Genomic DNA, 21467 nt, shown 5'->3' on the forward strand with positions numbered 1-21467 from the left:
CCCCTGGGTCTGAGCTCAGATGGCTAGCCCACACTGCTCCCTGTGCCACAAGAACCACACTACTATTTCTAGTGCGCTAGGTTGAGCTGAGCTCTCGTCGGACTGTCTACTTGCCCTGGGAATCACTCCTCCCAGCTGCAGTGTAGACATACCTTTAGGGGGCTAACATGATCCTTGGATGAGTAAATGGAGAATATCCAGTAGGGCCAGGTGTTACCTCTGGATACTGTGTCCAGCTCTGGTGTCAACATCTTGGAGAGGATGTTGATAAATTAAAAAGGGTTCGTAGAAGAGCTAGAAGGATGATCCGAGGTCTAGAAAATCTGCTTGACAGGGAGAGACTGAAGGAGCTCCATCTCTTTAGCTTAGCAAGAAGCAGGGGAAGAGGTGACTTGACCCAGGTCTATAAGAACCTACATGGGGAGGAGATTTCCAATAACAGAGGTCTCTGTAACCTCTCAGACAAAGGTCTAATGATCCAACGGCGGGAGCTGAAGCCAGACAAATTCAGACGGGAAGTGAGATGAAGGGGTGGGGAATTAACCCTAGGATCCGCTTAGCAAGGGAGGGGTCGATTCTCTGTCCTGGGTAATAGCTGTGCTCTGTCAGTGCTGGGCTGCAGGCAGGAGTCACTGGGTGGTGCAGGAGCCCCAACTGGATGGTCACAGTGGTCCCTTCTGACCTTAACCTCCATCCATGAACGATCCAGGGGTTGCCGGGGCCAGGACACATGCCAGATAGGCCAGAGAAGACAGCAAGTGACCAGCTCAGGTGGGGCCCTGAACAGGCATTAAAAAAAAAAAAACGGGGAGGAGTGTGTCCTGCAGGGCCAGAACTGAGGAAATGGGAATGCAAAAGTTTGGTTCTTATGACAGAAAACACAATGTGTGTGTATACGTTTGTGCGTGTGTGTCTGTGCGAAAGTATGTAAACATACACATGTGCATGTGGTTCTCTGTGTCTGTATGTGAGAGTATAAGTGTATGTGTCAAATGTTGGCCTTACAGCTATTGTGTGTCTGTCTGTGTGCACGACTGTGGGTGGATGCATGTGTGTACATGATTTGTGTCAGCTGTACTGACCGAGGGCTGTGCACTGGTGCCAGCGGTACCGGCCCTATGGGTGTGCACTGGTTCAGCTTTGTGGATAGACTGAATCCCAGTGTGGACAAGTCCGTGTCAGAGAAGCATGGTGGTTCCTGCCTGCACATTCCACAGTGGCATGGCTGAGTGGGACAGAACGCAGCTCCCAGACCTCATACCTGAGGCCCCTGGATGATGGGGCGTGATTATCCTGCCCCCAAGCCCTACACCCAGGCTGAAGTGGGGAGGAAATTGCAGGGAGTTTCACCATGGAGTTTTCTCCCAAACAGATCTGGTGGGTGTAGCCTGCCAGTCCTGTATGTGCCCAGCGCTCTTTGCGATGGGCCGGGGGAACATGCCATCACAGAGGAAACTGCCCCTCCTTGCCATGTGAGTCCTCTCCATGCCCAGATCCACAGGACATGGCCAGGCCCTTTGTTAGTATTACAAGGGGTGATGCTAGTGGGTGTTGAACTGTGGGTGTTGAACCCTTTCCTTTATAAAGGAGATCTGCTTCCTGTTTTGGAGAAGCGCTGACACATCTGTTGTTTGAAATTGGGCAGAGAGAAGCCTTGGGCTAGAGACGGGCCTTTCTTTGTCCCAAGAAATTCTGTTCACGTTTGGCAGATATAGAAATTCCTGAAAAATCACCATTTCCCTCTGATGCTCAGATTCCTCAGGACAATATTAACAGCAGCCAAAGTAATAAAATGAATATTCTTAAAAGCCAAAGCTCCTCACTGCAAGCCCCGGGAGCAGATAGCCCCTCCCCACCCACAGCTCTGCCCAATGCCCAGGACATGGCCCCAGGTACCATAAGGAAGAGGGGCTTGCTTCACCCACCTCCCAGGAGAAAGGTGAGTGACGGAGCTGAGCTTGGGCCCTCTGTTCTCCGGGCATCTCTCTCCTTCCTGAAAGGAAACGGGCTTCAATCTGTCACAGTATCATAATCCTAACCAGCTGCTTCCCTGAGCTTCTCCAGAGAGGTAGGGAGCCAATGGGAGGGCCCATATCCTCAGGCTGTTCGGGTCATGTGTTCACCCAGGGGGAGTTGGGGAAGCCCAGGAGGGCAGGACCAGGTGTCGAGGAACAGGTCAAGAAGCCAAGTCGGGGCTAGAGAAGGAAGAAGCAGAACAGACTCGACAGGAGACAAGCCAAGAACCCAAAGGCCTTGGCGAAGCTCACAAGATAGAGGGGAACGGAAAGGGGGAAAAACCAGAACAAGAGTTTGTAGAGAAAGCAGGCAAAATTGTATGTGAAAAGGTCAAGGGCCAGAGTGATCCAGAGCCAGGACAGCCATGTATTGAAATGCAGGGTAACCTGGGGGAGATATTAAAATGGGGGAGAAGCCCAGTGGTCTAAAAGGGCCCCCTGGTGTGAAGACAGGGGGGCAGAAACAGAGATGTCAGGGTTACCTCTTCAGTCAGGGAGCAACTTTTGCTGGGTTAGGATGGAGAAGGTTCCTACGGTCATTGTAGAGAGCAAGTTTAAAGAGACCTTGCTCCTGGAAGGGGAGGGCAGCCCACAGAGGGAAAGCAGAGCCCTGGGAAGGAGAGAAAAGGCCCCAAAGGGGGAAGGGGACCAGTGTGGGACAGTGGGTGAGTAGCATAGGGCTGACTCATCACTCCTGTGCATTTTACAAGCCTCCCCATTTGGGCCAAACTGAGGAGCTAATGGGTTATGGGCAGGATGATTAAACTGCTAGCAAGGTGATTCAGCTCGGCTCAGCAGCAGGAACAGTGAAAAGAGAGACAGGAAAGACAAAGTAGAAGGGGAAGGCTGGGCCAGAGAAGCTCAGGCTTGCAGAGAGATGAACCCCCCCTCCAGTGTCTGGGGAGAAGGTAAAGGCGTATGTTGTGGGGGGCAAGCACTGGTCTAGCCCTGGGACACTGGGACACTGCCACAGGCTGAATTTTTTGGGGGAAAACTCTCAGCAGAAATGGTTGAGCCGCTTTTCAGAACGAGGTTGGGAAAAACGATGTTGTGTTGTTCATGCTAAAAAATTATCTCGACTGTTTCACTGAGACACTCTGTGCTTTGGAGTAGGGGTTTTAAACTGACAGAGGTGGGCTTGGGGTCAGGGAAGTGCCTTTTGCCATTTCCATGAATATCCACCCACATTTGGCCCTGGCATGAACCTCTGAGAATCTCAGTTTGCAGGTATTCAATAAAGATTCATTAGGGGCTGGTTGCTGAGTTTCTGAAGATTCTGCCTGCAGTGAGCAAGCCCCATCCCCACAGAGAGACCATGCTCCATCCCAGGGGGAGCTTATTAGCATTCCTTATGGGCATTCCTCTAATGTCTGCAAATAGCTGTGGAACCCACTGGTGAAGTATATAGCTCATCCCTCCTCTGGTGACTGGTCCGCATAGAGAATAACAGCCTATTGCTGCTCCCAGTTACTCTGTTAGCTCAAGTGGCAGAGGGCTGTGTACTAAAGTTCTAACCCTGCCAATGACCGAAATGGGGGTCAGTATGATTCCACAGGGTAGAATTTGCTGGGGGGAGTTTCAGTTTGCCTTGTTAAAAATCTAGGAAGTTACATGCAAAATTTTATAAATTCTATATTAAAAGAATGTGAATGTTGCAAATGTTAGGAAATGACAGAATTAAGGTTGTCTGTGCATGATATGTGACACAGTCTTCAATTACATGATCACATACTATTTTTCCACAGTACCCCTGCATCATTCAGTGTACAGGATGGACCCTGCTCTGGGATGAATCAGGTTGTGTAGTGAAGGACATTGTTGTCGGTAGGACCCTTGCTTCATTTGTTGCAGGAGTTGAAAGGCGTAGTGTGAACAAGGCAGGGGATTGCAGGAGAAGAAAGGATGGTCTCATGGTTAAGGCAGTTGAATGCTGCACTGGAGAATTGGATTCTATTCCTTGTTGGGCAAATCAGCTAAACTCAACTTTTCATAGGTGGCCACTAATTAATTGTATGTTCCTCTTTTTCTGGGTGTCCAGTCTGAGACACAGGGTATGATTTACAGAAATGCTAACCGAGGTCAATGGGAGCAGTGATGTGAACATATAACGTGCTACAAATCTGTTAAATTCTCTGAAAAAATCAGGTCCTAGGCAACTCAGATTGGGCACCCGAAATGAAAGGACATTTCTGGCCTTAATCTCTCTGTGCTTCACTTCTCTATCTGTAAAATGGGGATAAGAGGGTTGTGCAGGCAACCTTAATTCTGGCATTTCCTAAGTTTTGAGTGCTTGACTTAGCAACCCTAATAATGTTTTTTTAATATTTGTTTTTGGATGTCAGTACTTACAGATAGTGAAATTCTCCCCTGTGCAGAGGTCCAGCATATGGCCTCCAAATCACTTAAGTTCTAAATTAATGGGCAATAGGTCCATCAATGGCTATTAGCCAAGATGGTCAGGGGCACAACCTCATGCTCTGGGTGTCTCTAAACCTCCAATTGCCAGAAGATGGGATTGGATGACAGGATGAATCACTCAAAATTGTTCTGTTCATTCCTTGTTCTATTCATTCACTCTGAAGCATCTGGCATTGGCCACTGCCAGAAGACAGGATACTGGGCTGGATGGCCCATTGGTCTGCTCTAGTATGGCCGTTCTTACGTTAAGGTCGTAAATGGGCCTTTGGTGGTGCACAGGCATCAGGCTGCCTCCCTGCAAGGGGTGCATTTCACGCACAGCGCTCCAAAGCATGTCAGGCGCTTTTCAGACATATAATAAACAGGACCCTGCCCTGCAGAGCTCACCGTCTAAGCGGGGGAGGGGATAGGAAAGCCCAGTTGTTCATCTCTGTGTTTTCAGTTGTCTTTCACCCTTCCCTGATTATATTAGCTTTGTTCTTGTTTTAGCCCTTTCCGTTTTTTATTTCTCTCCCATCCCACCCCCCACCGCTCCCCCATTCCAGGTTTTTATTCTGTTAGTTTTGATTTAGGAGAAAGACCGAAACACATGGAAATTACCACCGGGGAGTGTCCCAACGGCCCCTGCACCCAGTGGCCTGACCCCTGGTGCCAGCTGCGTCAGAGGAAACCCTTGTGTCACAATAGACAAGAGCTAGCTGCAGAGCCAGTCAATATGGAAAGGCGATGGGCTTTGTGTGAAGGCTCCCCTTCCACATATCCCTCCCTTCCAAGTACGCTGCAATCTCCAGCGGGGCCCTGACAGCTCTCCAGAAATACCATCGCAAATGCTTTTCCTAATATAGACCTTCAGCTTACAGGCTGTGAGGTTCAGCCTTTCTTTGTAACTATTGGAACCATATCTGCTGGGGGGGAGGGGGTCTGTTGTTTTGTTTACGCACTTGGTCTGTCTCCAGAATTGAAAGTTGTCCTAAAAATAGCTGTTACCAGCTCATGTACATGATCCACATCAGCTCTGGCTGTACCCCAGCCTAGGCGGGGCTTTGGCTAGTCAGGCCTTCTCCCAACACCAGCTGCTGGGCAGAAGTAGCCCAGTTTGCCATTGCCGTCCCATTTCTAATCCTGCAGCCTCTAAACCCAGCCGGGCCCGGGCTCTTGCTTCAGCCAGACTTGACAGGCAGGGTATTGAGCCAACCAGGTTTTCACAGCATGTCCCAGGACCTTTGTTCCGCACCCCAGAAACCGCCATTATTCCCTGGGCATTTGCCATGTTTGTTCTAGGTACCCTGCGGATTGAGGGGCGTTTGTGCTGTGTGAACAGGAGCTGACGCATCGCGCTGGGAGTGGAGGGTGGGCGCTCGATCGTTCGGAGCACTGCTCTAAGCCGCTTGGAGGGAGTGTTAGCGAGACTGAGAATTTCGCTCAGCCCCTGAGTTACTGGAGAAAACCCAGGCAGCGACCTGCGCGATTCACCGGGCGACTGGGGGTGAGGCCCAAGGCAGCCCCTGGGTGAGTGGGAGGTGCTCATGCTGCGGTGTGTGTGTGTGTGTGCACCCTTGGAGTATACATTGCAGCTCTGGCAGAGGTTCGGGCTAGCTGCCTCTGCCAAGTCCCCCCAACGCCCTGAGTCCGAGCTCATGTGCCGCAGTGTCCACACTGCTATTTTTAGGTGCTAGCTTGAACTGCCCCCTGGGATGGGCTGCGTCCCCACAGTGGCAGCATGGCTTTGGGGGCCATGGCCCATTTGGAGCAGTTGCTTGTGGGAGCCAGGGAGCAGGGAGGGAAGGCATGTCAGCAGGGCTGGAGCAACCCATTAGGCGACCTAGGCGGTCGCCTAGAGCGCTAACATTTGGGGGGCGGCGACCGCGGCGGCCAGATGTTCGGCCGCCCCGGTCGTTGGCGGTATTTCAGGGGCGGGACCTTCTGCCACTTCTGTCAGGGGCGGTATTTCGGCGGCGGAACCTTCAGCCGCCTAGGGCGGCAAAAAAGCTGGCGGCGCTCCTGCAGAGTGGAGCTGTGATTGTCCAAGCAGCCGATGGGAGTTTGTGGCCCAGCCCCATCTCCAGACAGTGAACGAGGGGCTCTTAAGGGGAAGCTGGGCTAGTCCACCCTGAGCTGCCACGGTGCCATGTTAAGCCTCTGTTTACCTGCCTGACCCACCAGGGCACTGCTGCCTCCTGATTCCTGGCAGGTCTTGCCCTCTGCTGCCCTGCCAAGGGGCTCTGGCCTGGAGTGCATTCAGTCAGGGGTTTCCTCAGCCTGCCCCAGGCCAGAGGGCTGGTCCTAGCCGAGTGCCCCAGAAGCCTTTCGCCATGTGTGCCCCTGGGCTTCAGGAGCCATTGGCTGTAATGAAACGGATTCTGCTCCCTGCCATCCTGCAAGATGGTAACGCAGCCCCAGCCCCTCTCTGGGTGCTCCCTCTGGGAAGGCAGCAGCCACCTGGGAGGTGTGAGGGGGTGTGGGAGCAGACATGATAGCTGGGCTGGGCAGGAGCCCTGCAGCCAAGGACTGAACAGAGCCAGTAGCCGGCCCAGAAGCCTGACAAACATCAGTGCAGACAAGTGGCGCACTCCCAGGTTACACTCTGTCTGGCTGGGGGCTGGAGATGAGAGGAGAAGGCACTGCCTTGCAAAGGGCCCTCTGTACAGCAGGGCTGGGGGGGCCTCTGAGCTGGATCCCCCACAGCAGCACACTGGCTGGAGCCCCGCAGGGTAGAAAGCCGCAGCCAGGGGACATCGTGGGCTGACCATGGCCAGGAAACTGTCAGGGGCCTGTTGATGGCTACCAGGGCTGGGCTGGAGCGGGCACCTGGGCTCTAGCGCAGAGAAGTCCAACCCTTCTGTGGAACGCCCCAGGGGCCAAGCGAGGAGCTGCTGCAGTTTATTGGGACTGAGGGGATTACCGCCTTCCCTCTCCTGCCACCCCTTTGCTCAAGCCGTGGGGTGGGACCCCCTGGACTAGTACCTGGAGCGTGTGGTGGTAGGGGCGATGTCAACGCCTGCCCCCTAGTCACAGTGCACCTGGTGCTCCCAAGTCCCTACGAGCTCCCAGCACCAGCAGCCGCATTGACTCCTCTGCAGCCCCTCCCCCTCGGGCCGGGACGTGGCGTGCGAGGCCTGCCTGACACGATTAAAATGCTATTTGGGGGATTTTTACAAGCACCAGCCAGTAAACAGCAACTATGTGCTGACTCGGCACTGTGCTCCCCGGCGGGCCAGCCCCAGTGCTGCAGAGCTTAGGGCGGCACCTCCAACAAACAAACGCACTGGGCCTGTGGGCTCCCCCGGCTTTGCTGAACCGAGCCAGAAAGCGAACCGTCCACAGCCGCTTGCTCGGACCGCTGGAGGGGTGCGGGGGCCTCTGCCTTTGGAGCAGGGCGTGAGCCCCTTCTGTGGGACACCCCCACCCCCTTCGGGCGGGGCTTCTCCATGTTGCCCCGTGCACATGTGCCCTCCATGGAAGAGCGTTTGCAGAGCGTGTTGGCTCGCCTCTGAACAGCTAGATGCCCGAGCCCAGCACCAGACAGACTGGCCTGTGCTGCCCCATGCTGGGAGAGGTCTGGGTTAGGGGGTAGGGCATGCACATGAGCAGTGTGCAAGGACGCTGGTTCACATGCTGCTCCTTCATACAGACCCCAACCATTAGTCTGTGGTATTCATTTGCCTTCCATCACCACGGTGTCTGGGCACCTCACGCTGGGAAGCAGGGCCAGGCTGTTTTCCTCACTGTACAGATGGGGGACTGGGGAGCTGCTTCTGCCGGCTCTGCTTGGCACTGTGGCTGCCACGTCCCCGCATGTGGCACAGCCGTGGCCTGAAGACCAACAGCCTCCGCCATCCCCACAGCATCACTAGTCTTGCTTAGGTGAGTGGATTTGGGTCTGTTGGGAGGTGGGGCCCTGGGGGCGGGAGTCCTTGCTGCCTCTCCAGCACAGGCTCAGGGTGGGCTGCAGTAATGGCAGAGCTTTCTTCCCACAGTGGTGCTGCCCCAGGGGGTAGGAGGACAGTCCAGTTTGCTGGGCACCTCCCACCAGTCAGTCACCACGGGGCCATAAACATAGTCACGAGGAGGCTGATCAATGACAGTTTGGGGTCAGCAGAGATTCCCCCCCAAGCAACCGCCTGCCTCCAGTCTCATGCTGGCTGTATTCACTTCCCTTATGAGCCACTGCAGCTGCTGCAGGACGTGACAGGAGAGGCCTCAGTCTCTGTCAGGGCTACACTGCTCCAGAGCTTTGAAAAGTTGCTTCTGGCTTCCACACATCTTGAAAGCAGATTGCTGAAATGCAAAAATATCTGTTGTTTTTGTTAACGCAGATTTGACTATTTACAGGAATTGCTCATGCCAGGAGAGTGAACCAGGAGCAGCCGATCTGGTGTAGCCTGCAAGCCGCCAATCTCTCCTCTCTCAGCCAACCTGGTGTGGCCTGTGGGTGGACAATGGCCATTCTGAACCCACCTGGTGTAGCCTGGAGCAGCCAATGGCCACTCTGAGCCCACCTGGTGTGGACTGGGGCAGCCAATGGCCACTCTGAGCCCACGTGGTGTGGATTGGAACAGCCAATGGCTGCTCTCTGCGCTAGCTGCTAAGCCACTGGTTGGAATTCAAACTGTTGTTATCTGTATGGTTATGGGACTATTTTTGGGGCAGGGTGCACACGTCTGTTGTACCCTCCATCTGTGTGATTGGCAAGCGCAGTCAGAGATAACATGGGAATAGCATAGCAAACAGTTCAAGGCTTAAAAATGGTTTGTGTTCTCTTTTTTATCTCCACAATACCCCCGGCATTGGGACCAGACAAGCGCCTGCTGCCTCGGCCATGCATTGAGCCACTGCACCTGAGATCTTTATGCAACCAAGTGCACCATGAATGTGAATGCAACTGCATGCGCATTATGTAAAAATGTCATCCTAAATGCCCAGTCATGTGGCAGAGGTTGGCCGCGTGTGCATTTTGTGGGGAAGCACCTCCAAATTTGGCTTCCGAGTGCACACACACTCGCATCAATAACTGACTGAAGATCAAGCCCCACAAGGTCTTGGATAAGGGTAACAGTTGACAAGCTTTCTGCAGCCTCAGGAGCCCCTCAAGAGCTATTGTCCCCCCTGCTTCCCCAATCACAAGTCTTGCACAAGAATCATAAGAGATGGCACCACTGCAAAGGGAAATGCACCAACAGGCTGCGGGGGAAGGGTGTGTCACCAAAAACTGCAAAATCCCACCGCCACCATCACAGCATGGCCCAGACCCTGCAACCCCGCCTGCCCCCTCTGCCCCAAGCCCCTAGCCAGCCTGAAGCAGCAATACCAGCCGCTCTGAGCCCCCAAGCACCAGCCCAACCCCCAGGCCGCCAGCCGGCCCAAGCACTAGCTAACCTGGGCCACTGGCCCAATCCCCGGGTCAGCCTGAGGAGCCCTGGGCCACTGGCTGGCCCAAGCTGCCCTTGGCCACCCTGGCCCCTGGCTGCCAGCCTGATCCTCGGGCCACTGGCTGAAGCTGAGTCCCCGCTGCCTTCAGGGGAGGGGTGTGTGAGGGCGGGGCCTTGGGATGGCGCATGGGCGGGGCCACAGCCTGGGTTAGGGGAGGCTTAGCCCATGCCCAGCATTAACCCTGCTTCTCAGCCTGGCACTTGGGGCCAGTGGGACCAGCAGTCAGGAGACTAGAGCCCTGTTCCCAGCTGTGCCACATACCTGCTGGGTGACTTGGGGCCTGTCCCATTGCATCTGTTTCTATAACTGCGGCTAGTGGCATTGCCTGTCTCCCTGTCATTTGTAAAGTGCTTTGAGATCCAGGGAATTTAGTCTTCAGAGGCTGCACGGAGCCTGATCCCAGCACCCGACCCTGCCACAGAGCAATTAACACTCCAACTCCAGCATACCTGCCCAGCCTGCAGCTGCATTGGCAAAGCTGGCAGCTAGAGTCCCTCCCTTCAGCTCCAGCAGGGAGAGGAAGGCCGCCCTCGTGGCCAGGATCCTGGGGTGGGACACGAAGCCTAGCTCTGCCCTGGGTGAGGCCCTCAGTCCCTCTGAGCCCCTGCTCCCATCTGTGACATGGGGACACTAATCTCTCCCCTGCCCCTTGTCTGGTGTGTGCATTTGGCCTGTGAGCTCTCTGGGGAAGTGACTGCCCCTCACTGAATGCAGTGCCCCTCACAATGGGGCCTGATCACAGCCAGGGCCTCTGGGTGCTCCCATCCTAACGCAGCACAGAGTAGGCCAGGCCAGAGGCCTTTAATGCCTTGCTTGGAGCATGGTTAAAGCTAGAGAGTCCCAATGCCCACAGGCTCAGCTCACAGCCTTGAGCTGTGGCAGAGGTGGCAGCCCATCCCTGCCCTGGGAGAGCTCTGAGGAAGTGGGACAAGGAAGGCTGGGAAGAGCCTATGTGCTGCTCCAGTGCTCTCAGCCCCAGTCCCGTCTCTGTTTGCTGGAACAGTGAAGACTCAATGGCTCCGTGAGCCTTGGCTGAGCAATGCCACCTGGGAGCTCAGGCATGAATTCTGCGGGGCTCGTGCCAAGAGGCTAGCTCCCACACCAGGAGTGAATGGGCTGGGAGCACCAAGAAGCTGACACATTCACTCAGGCTAATGACCCTCCTCAAGCAGGCAGCTCCATTATCTGTGAATGCTGGCGTCTGGCCCAGCGGGCTGTGTGCGCATGGAGCCTTCTTTGTATCTCACTTCACGGCAGATAATGAGAAGATGCCGTTGAGGGGTGACAATCACTGCTCGGGAAAGGGCAGGACCCATTAGAACAACAGAAAGACATAGAGTGAGGAATTAGAGGGAAGGATGCACTGACCTAGCAGGGGGGAGACCCAGGTTTAAGTCCCTGTGCTGTCACAGCCTGCTTGGTAGAGTCTCTCTGAGCCTTGGTTCCTCATCCTTGCCTCACGGGGGCGGGGTAGGAGGGTAAATACTGTAATGACTGTGAGATGCCTGGATCCTGTGGTGATGGAGGCCAGACAAACGTAGGGTTACCATATTCAAACATTTAAAAAAGAGGACACTCCACGGGGCCCCGGTCCTGCCCCCAGCCCCGCCCCATCTCCACCCCTTCCCCACCCCCGGTCCCGCCCAACTCCGCCCCTTCCCCACCCCCATTCCAACCCTTTCCCCAAAGTCCCTGCCCCAACTCTGCCCCCTCCTCTGAGCACCCCACATTCCCCCTCCTTCCTCCCGCTCTGATCTTGGTTGGGGGTTGCTAAGTGCTTCCCTGCTCCCCACTCGCCCTGCAGCCCCCCCCGCCCCTGCAGCCTCTGCGCCCCCCACCTGCCCTGCCCCTGCGCCCCCCTGCCCCTGCCTGCCCTGCTCCTCCTCGCCCTGCAGCCTCTGCACCCCCCGCCTGCCCAGCTCCCCCGCTCCCCTGGCAGCCTCTGCCTGGCGGGGGCTTCGGATGCTCAGCGGCGACCGGGGCAGCGCGGGTCCCTGCAGCCCCGGCACACGCCGCACTCCCTGCCCCGCCCCGCAGCCTCCTTCCTGCCGCGCAGGGTGATGGGGCCGCAGGAAGGGTCCCCCAGTGGCTGGGGGGTCCCCGCCCGTGAGGGAAGCCTGAGCTGTCGGCTGGGCCCGGCCTCCCCGTGGTCCTGCGGGCTCGGCTGGGGCGCGCGGTCCGCCTGGCCTCTGGGGGCAGCAGCGGCCCCTTCGCCGCCTTCTGCGGCTGCACCCCCCTTCCACCGCCCGAGCTCGCTACAATGTAGCCGGGCGGCTGGGCTGCGCTGCGGACCCTGCGGGTCGTGCTGGGGCCAGGCGGACCCTGGCTTATGCTGCCTCCCTATTTCCCCGGACATGTCTGGCTTTTTGGCAATTCCCCCCGGACGGGGATTTGAGGACCAAAAAGCCGGACATGTCCGGGGAAATCCGGATGTATGGTAACCCTAGACAAACGCCTTAGATCTCCTCCCCACAAGTCTGCTAGTACTCCTGCCTCCAGCCTCCTCTCTTATTCAGTCCACCCAGCTCTGCCCTGCCCTGCCCTGCCCCATGGCTCATCTGACCACCCTTCCCCAAGCTCTGCCACTACCAGAACCCTCTGGCGATTTCAGTCCTGGGCCGCGACAGGCAGGGGCTCTGAACCCAGGCAGCAAAATCTCCCAGGGGAGGAGTGTCTTGTACCAGTGCTGGAGTCAGCCCTGAGCCCAGCCTGCACTGGGGGGACGCCTAGCAGCTGAACTCTGCAGCTGCCCTGCCTCTACAATGGGGTGAACCCAACTCCAGGTCCGGACACCCCTCAAGGTTGTGAAAACCCGCCTTGTCCCCCTCCCAAGGGCAGAGCAAGGCAGGAGCTGGCTGGGGAGGGACACCGAGTCCCCCACCCACCCTCAAGGGGGATAACGGGAATTTCACCATAGGCTGTGCAGGAAGGGGACATGCTCATGTTTTGCAGGTGCTGCCCCCAGCAGGGTGCTGCCCTGCTACCCATTAGGGTTGGGGTGACTGGAGCTCCCAGTAACCTAGAGTGCAAACCAGACCCCCTTGGTTGGGCCCTACTCCCATCCCATCTGCCCTGCCCATCTGTCCTGCAGGCCTCACCACAAGCCCAGGGCCCTTCAAACTGTGCTTCTATGGGCTCAAAGTCACTGCTGTCCTCTAGCGGCTACTCAGGACTCTCACACCCTGCAGGGCCAGGTTACCACAGTCCAATCAGCCCAGCTCCTGCCGTGCTGACCACCTGCCCAAGGGAGCGCCCAGAGAGCCCTGCTTGAGTGCCAGCCGCATTGGGAGGGTCTGAGCAGTGCTGTGACAGGCACAGTCACAGTGCCGGGGGTTCTCAGCCTGCACTCCCTGATTGCAGCTCTTACAGCCATCCCCTTTCAGCCCCCAGGCAACAGTGGGTTTCACTGAGATGGAGCCAGGGAGGAGGGAGCATCTCCCAGGGGCTTTGCCCCAGGTATCAACTCTTCCCCTTTTTATAAAGGACGGACGTAGTTTTACTGCATTGGACTGGAGACTAGTAAAGCCTGTTAGACATTGTTACTTCCCTGCACAGTTCTGCCAGTGCCCCTCAGTTCTGACCCACATCCCCCTGCTCTCCCAGCCCTGGGCTCCCTACACACAGAGCTCTACTAATGCCCATTAATCCTGACCCATAATCCTGGGCCTCTTCAGAGACGGCTGCCAGTTGTGCTGCATTGTGCAGTGATTTTGATGCAAGGTGGTGACCCCTGTGGATTCGGCTGAGCCCACCAAACTCATTTCATTTGTAATTGGAGCCAGATTGAAGCTCAATGCTGCAAAAATGCGGGCTGGTGCCTTTAACCGCAGCATTACAGAACCTTGGACTCTTTCCTGCTGCAGGAACGGCATCAAAGCGCAGACACCGTTCCAATGCGTTCCCCTCCAATGTATTCCAAATGTTCTAATTACCCCGGCCTCACACCAGCATTTACTCTCTGGCTCTGATACCGAAAACAGATGAAGAGACATAAACATGAAGGGACCTCCCCTCCTCCTGGAACGTGCCAACCCACAGGAGTTAGCCCTGAGCAGGGATTTCGCCAAACAACACCCCGCCCCCCTTCTCTGCCTCCCGGTGTTGGGAAGCAAAGCCCCAGGGGGTGAGCCTGGCTGCAGGGTCAGGATGGGCCTGTGCTGCAGGGTGGATGCAAGGCCTGGCTGGCAGAGATGGGAGAGGAATGGTCACATAACCCAGCGCAATCATTTGGAGCCAAGTCTAGGCTGGAGAGAGGCCCCATCCCCCAAGGTTATGGGGGCTGTAAGTGGGGCGCAGGCTGTGATGGCCTTTGGCACAGGGGTGACGCGCTCACCCAGGCTTCTGAGCCTTGTCACACGTAGGAGCCATTTCTGCCCCAGGTATTTGTTTTATTTGGAGGCTGCATCAGGTGCTTGGAGGATTTGGGAGAGTCAGGTCCTTCTCCGGACTCTACAACTGCCAGGCCTGGTTTCAAATTCCCTGTGCCACCTTCCTGTGAGATCTGGGGCAAGTCCCTGTGGGGCATTGTGCCTCAGTTTCCCCTAATGCAACATGGGGATCATGTAAAACACCGAGGCCTGGTCTGTACTAGGAAATTAGGTCAGTATAACTATGTCGCTCAGAGGAGTGAAAAATCTACCCCCCTGAACAATGCAGTTAAACCTGCCTAACCCCCAGTGCAGATAGCACTGGGTCAACAGGAGAATTCTCCTGTCAACCTTGATACTGCCTCTCGGGGAAGTGGAGTAGCTAGGCCCTCAGGAGAAGCTCTCCCATGGGTGTAGGTCGTGTCTTCTCTGAAGCGCGGCAGTGGCGCAGGTGCAACGTTTTAAGTGCAGACAAGGCCTCAGAGAGGGGCCAATCAAAGGAGCAGGTGCATGCACAATGTGAATGTAAACTCACCCCTGGGTTCCCACCCACAGATGTTCCTATTTTACCACTTCTCAGACAAAGCTCTCGATTTGCACCAGAACCAAGGCAGCAGTTCCAGCCTCCCGCAGTTTTTGCTTTCTTTATATTCCATTAACAAAACCTTTGTTATAAAGGGCTCCAAGTTGGGTAAGGGAGATGTCCCCAGCACAGGGAACTGTGGAGTCAGGGGCCATCTCTGAAATTCCCCCGGCACCCAGCCAGCATGGGCCACTGACTGACAGACTCTGCATTGTCCAGGGAACAACTTCCATCTGCCTCCGCCAGATCAGGATATGCACTGCACACAGCACAGTGTAAGCCATGCCTGCCCCACACCCACACTTGCACACCACCCTGTGCATGCTGCATACGCCTGCCCCACACACCCACACCCTGAAAATCCTGAAAAACCAAAACTAAATAAATGAAAATAAAAAAATTTCTAAAACAAATATTTTCAATTAAATTTTTGGAATAGAAAAAATTGTTCAGGCTCTTGACTTTAAAGGAGCCAGGATTGCACCCTTGGTCTGTATTATCACAGAGCCCAAGTTGCATCCACACTCCCAACAATCTGTCCATTCTAGGTGCTTGGCTGCATTGTCTGTAGTCGCTGCTTAAACCACTAGATCATCATTGCCTTCACACAGCCAGGAGAAAACTCAAGGATTCCTGACTCTCAGCCCCCGCCCAACTCTAATCATTAGACCCTACTTCGCTCCCAGAGCTCAAAACAGAACCCAGGAGTCCTGATTCCCAGCCCCCGCCTCCTGCGCTATCCCAGTAGACCCCACTCTGTCTCCTCGCAGAGCTGGGAATAGAATAGGGTGACCAGATGAGAGGAAGAAAATATCAGGACACATGGGGAGAGATGGGGGGAGTCCACCGGCGGAGCAAAAAAAAAAGCCAATTGCTGCTGGCGGAGCGAAATATCGGGACAAATTGTGTCCCTCAGTTGGGACGCGGGACAAACACCTAAATATCGGGACGGTCCCGATTTTATCGGGACGTCTGGTCACCCTAGAATAGAACCCAGGAGTCCTGAGTCCCAGCATTACACTGCAAATAGTTGTGTAACCCATTGGGAAAGGGCTGCTCCGTACTGGAGTAACAGGTACTGTTGTGACTCATCCCAGCAGTCAGGAGGTCACGACTGGTCCCCAGGGGAGGAGTCATTAGTCCTGTCCATGATCTCAGTACGAGTTGTCCAGTTTTCTGTAAAAAACACCTCCTCTTTCATTTAATTCTCACAGAGAGAAAATAGCCTGAGGCCGTGAGCTGCGGCTGTCCTGTTGCAGGCAGTATATATTTTATCTACCTGAGACACCGATCTGCCCGTTCATTGTAGTGTGTGAGCCTCACAAACTTTAACCATTATCCTCTCCCCCCTTTCCGGGAGCTGGGGCAGCGCTCTTCCCCCACACAGCTGGGAAACAGAGCAACAGCAGTGACCCTAAGGCCAGCTACACAAAGGCGCTTAGCTAACCACTGTGAGGTCGCCTCCCGCCCCGTGGAATCCACAGCCTGCCTGTAGGAGGCCTGGGGAACACGAGCGCCTCAGAATGGGACCCACACACGGCAGCCGGGGGGAGATGCTGACAGGAGCGGTGTGCGCTCAGCCCCAGCCTGCTCAGGGAGTTAGGCACCTGAGCTGCCCCCTGCAGGAACCGAGGCAGTGCACACCCAACGCCATACAAAATGGGGCTGGGGGAGGAGGCGGTGGCCTTCTTTATACCCTTTAGGCCGGGGATTACATCACTCACCTGGTTCGATTTACCCCTCCACCATAGTCATTCTCATGCTCTCTCTGGCCTGATGCACATTTAATTATTCACACAAAATGAAACAGCTTCAACAAGACAGATTGAGAGTCCCCTCGCCCAGTAGCTAGGCACTCAGCTGAGAGGTGGGGAAGCCCTGCTCAAATCCCTTCTCAGCAGGCCGAGGTGGCAGTAGAACTGGGGTCTCCCACGCCCTGGGGGAGTGCCCTAACTGCTGGCCCAAAGGGGGGCCTGTGCCTCCTCCCCCTAGCTGTTAGGTGTGCTTTGAGACTGTGTATCTGAGCAGGCACTGCCGGCAAGATAGGCAGCACAGCACTTACCTTCCCCTGGCTTGAGGAGCACTTTGGGGGACAGGTGTGAGCTAGGCCTCCAGATACCCAGCGTGAGGCCTTGTACACACAAAATTAGGCTCCTAGGGAGCTTTTACAGCAAACATGTAGGTGCAGAGGGATTTGGGGCACCTAAGTGACTTCCCGAGGCTGCGCGCGGAGCTGCGGCAGAGCAGGGGAGAAATGGTTACTTACTGGAACTGTGGTTCTCTGAGATGTGCTGCAGGGTGTATGCCATGTAGGTGTGTGTGCGCCCAGTCCCCAGAACTGGAGAATTGTGCCAAGCAGTCCCCGTAGCGGCAGCGCTCGGCCTTGTGCTCACAGCCCCTCCTCTAGCTCTATGACGTGACGCTGCCCTGGTCGCACTGAACGCCCAGGGAGCAGACTCCAGTACAAGGGGATGGAGGGTGGTTCTCCTGAGAACATAGGGGTTCTCAGGACAAATTTTTTGATGCCCTCAGAGTGCGGCCGCTCTCAAACTTTTTCCTAAAATACTTAATTAGCTTTAGGAAAACCAAATAAATATGCACATAGACTCACCCAGATCATTGTAATTTATTTATTGTTAGCTAGCAAGTCTGTTGTGAAATGTGCCATTAACAAACATACAAGTATCACTTTTCACAGCAGACTTATTCAGCCCTGGCAAACCGGGGACAAATTAAGCCCTGGATGGAGGGTTGGGGGAGGCAGCAGGGGCCAAGGGTGATGGGGGTGGGTGGGGAGGCAGCGGGGGGCTGGAGCCTGAAGCCCCACGGCCATAGCCCAAAGCCCTGCGGCCAGAGGATGCGGCCCAGGGAAGGAGCCAGAAGCCATGTAGCCAGAGCTGACGTGCAAAGCCTGAGCCCCACTGCCCCAGGGAAGGTGGGGAACTCACCGGCTGCCTGATCCTCCAGCATTGTGCCTCAGGTGTCTCCAGAGGGGGCAGGGCCCAACCCCTGGTGGCGGCCACAGCAACCAACACCAAGACGGTTTATCTAGGAGCACCAAGGAGGGGGAGGGGCCACTACTTTGCCCCCTCTTCCCCCATCACAGCCCAGGAGGCTGTGGCCATAAGAAAAGCCCCTGGTGCAGGGCCGGTGTAACCACTAGGTGGCTGCCTAGGGCGCCAAGATTTGGGAGCGCCAAAAAGCGGTGCCCCCCAATTTTTTTTTACACTGCAGTGGAGTCACATCTTACGTGGGGGTTAGGTTCTAAAGTCAGCGCGTAAGAGGAAAATCGTGTATAGTGAAAATTACCATAAAGTACAGTACACACAGTATACACAGTATACACTAGAACAGGGGTCCTCAACCTACGGCACACGTGCCAAAGGTGGCACATGAGCCGATTTTTTTTTAATGGCAGGCTGCGGGTCCCGGCTGCCGCTGAGCCCGCTGCCGGCCTGGGGTTCCGTCCTCCGGCTCCTGCCAGCCGGGGTCCCAGCCGCCGGCCCCGCTCAGCCTCCTGCCGGCCTGGGTGAACGGTCTGGGGTTCCATTCAACCAGGGTTCTGTCCGCTGGCCTGGGCTGCCGCCGGCCCCGCTCAGCCTGCTGCCTGGGGTTCCAGCTGCCGGCTCCTTGCCAGCCGGGGTCTCAGCCGCCGGCCCCGCTCAGCCTCCTGCCGGCCTGGGTGAACAGAACCCCAGACCATCAGCGGGCTGAGCGGGGCCGGCAGCCGGGACCCCAGACCGGCAGCGGGCTGAGCCCGCTGGTGGTCAGGGGTTCCGTCCGCTGTTTCCTGGCAGCCGGGATCCCGGCTACTGGCCCCGCTCAGCCCGCTGCTGGCCTGGGGTTCCGTTCACCCAGGCCGGCAGGAGGCTGAGCAGGGCCGGCGGCTGGGACCCCGGCTAGCAGGAGCCGGCGGATGGAACCCCAGACCGCCAGCGGGCTCAGCGGCGGCCAGGACCCACAGCTTGCCATTAAAAAAAAATCGGCTCGCATGCCAAAGGTGGCACACGTGCCATAGGTTGAGGACCCCTGTTGTATTGTATACAGTGTATACTGGTGGGTACTGTACTTTATGGTAATTTTCACTATACACGATTTTCCTCTTACGCGCTGACCTTAGAACCTAACCCCTGCGTAAGATGTGACTCCACTGTATTCATTTTTGAAAGTTTATAATAAGCGATGCTCCAGGGGGATGGGAGGGGGAGGGGGGGCACAAGGTGGAAGTTTCGCCTAGGGCGCAAAATATCCTTGCACTGGCCTTGCCCTGGTGGCCACATTTGACAAATGCTGCCTGACCACTTAACAGTAAGTAACTGTTTCTTCTTCAAGAAGAATACACAGCCACGTATTCCACTGAGGTGACTCACAAGCAGTATCCCCCGCCCCCAGGAGGTGGGGCTCAGAGTCTACCTAACAAGAATTGCAGCCCCACCCTATCAAAATGTGCATCCGTTCTGGAAGATGCGATACAAACCATCACCGCATCAATGACCATATAGCAGCCCTGCAAATGTCCGGTATTGAGACGTCACCGAGGAATGCTATTGACATTGCTGCACTTTCATAGAACGAGCTCACACTGCTGAGGTGTAGCCAGAGCTATTTCAAAGCTCCCCCTCCTGTCCCTGACACCCCAACTGTCCCCCTCTCTGCATGCAGAGCACCCGCCCCATTTCCCTCCTATCTTAGAAACAAAGGGACCGCAAGAGACATCTAGTCTAACCCCCTGCCAAGATGCAGGATTTGTTGTGTCTAAACCATCCCAGACAGATGGCTCTCCAGCTTTTTGAAAACCTCCAGTGAAGAAGCTTCCACAACCTCCGTAGGCAGTCTGTTCCATTAGCCTATGTTCTAAGTTGGGACGCTTTTCCTGAGAGTTAATCTAAATCTGCTGTGCTATCGTTTGAGCCCATTGCCTCTCCTGCTCTCTGTGGCAAGAGAGAACAACTTTTCTCCATCTTTTTTAGGGCAGTCTTTCAAGACTGCTATCATATCCCCCCTTAATCTCCTTGTGACACATGGCTAGAAAGGGTTAAACATCCTGCAAAATAAATACCCCTCAAAAGACATGTGGGGAGATAATGTTTGTGTTTTTGTGTATTTACATATGTACGAGTAGGGTCGACAATGTAATCAACAGTCCCTGTCTATGCTGTATTCTGATATCATTTAAATGAATTTTAAACACGGGATATCTTGGTATTCATCTCTCTTTGAAATGTGCTGTGAATGGTGGAGGAAAAAGCAAATGGCCTTCTGTTAATTTGTATAGCTAAGGACCTCCTTCAAAGTCATCCTAATTACCTTTTGTTCCCCGAGGAAATCCCAACTTGTCAAAGAGGACATGAAATTGTATAAAAGATCGTTGGGTCCTGATTGTGTCATCTCAGATCTGCTTAGGCTTCATCAGGAGAAGTTTGAGTCACAAGACTGAGGTCCCAGTTATGCTGGTACGCCCTGAATATGAGATTTGGACATTGGACTACAACCTATGACAGTGTTCTTCATTTCAAGGCCCGCGAGCAAGTGGGAGCTCCCATTGACCCTAAGAGCAGCTCCCTAAGTTCCCTCTAAGCTGCACAGCCGCACAGCAGGCTATAAATAGCCGCACAGCAGCTCTAAAGGGCCACGCAGCAGGGACCTGGAGAGGCGAGAGGTAGGGGATGGGCAGGAACTGGGGAGGGGAGCAAGTCGGGCCTTACAGGGCTGCTGTGGGCCTCTCCCCCGGCCCCAGAGCTCCCTGCTGCTGGCAGGGAGGAGAGAGCGCCCCTTCCCCCGGAGCTCCCGTGCTGCCTGCTGGCAGGGAGAGGGCTGGGGGGAGTCCTCTGGCTTCAGCCCTGGGGCAGCCTGCCTGCACCCCAAACTCCTCATCCCTGACCCCACTGCACAGCCCGCACCCCCAGACAGAGCCCTCACCCCCCCACACACCCCAACCCTCTGCCCCAGCCCTGAGCCCCCTCCTGTACCCCAAACCCCGCACACCCAGCTCCACCCTAGAGCCCTCACCCCCAGCCAGAGCCCTCACTAGTGCACCCCACCCTCTGCCCTACCCTGGACCATCTCCCACACTCCAAATCCCTCGGACCCACCCCATGTGGCTCTCACATTGAAGGTTTTTTGCCAAAGTGGCTCCCACTTCAAAATAATGAAGAGCACTGACCTATGAACTATTTCTGAAAGAACTTTTTTCAACTACAAAGCTCGCCATCTCTGCTATGAATCTGAACCTCAATGAATTGATCTCATGTCTGTATGTATATTGATCTTTTAACCATACTCTCTCTCTTTTCTTTTTTAATAAGTTAATAAGAATTGGCTGTAGCGTATACTTGGGTAAAATCTGAAACATTCATTAACCTGGGAGGTAATGTGTCTGATCCCTTGGGATTGGTAGAACCTTTTCTTTTATATGATGAAATAAGATCTACAGAAATTTTCATCATATTTGATGTGGGTACCTGGATGGAGGCCTGAGGCTGGATCACTTTAAAGGAACTGTGTTGTTTGAACTTCTGAGTAACCAGTAAGGTAATCATAGAATCACAGAATATTGGGGTTGGAAGGGACCTCAGGAGGTCATCTAGTCCAACCCCCTGCTCAAAGCAGGACCAATTCCCAACTAAATCATCCCAGCCAGGGCTTTGTCAAGCC

This window comes from Terrapene carolina, unplaced genomic scaffold, assembly GCF_002925995.2.
Source record: "Terrapene carolina triunguis isolate 2854851 unplaced genomic scaffold, T_m_triunguis-2.0 Scaffold746, whole genome shotgun sequence".
Lineage (NCBI taxonomy): Eukaryota > Metazoa > Chordata > Testudines > Emydidae > Terrapene > Terrapene triunguis.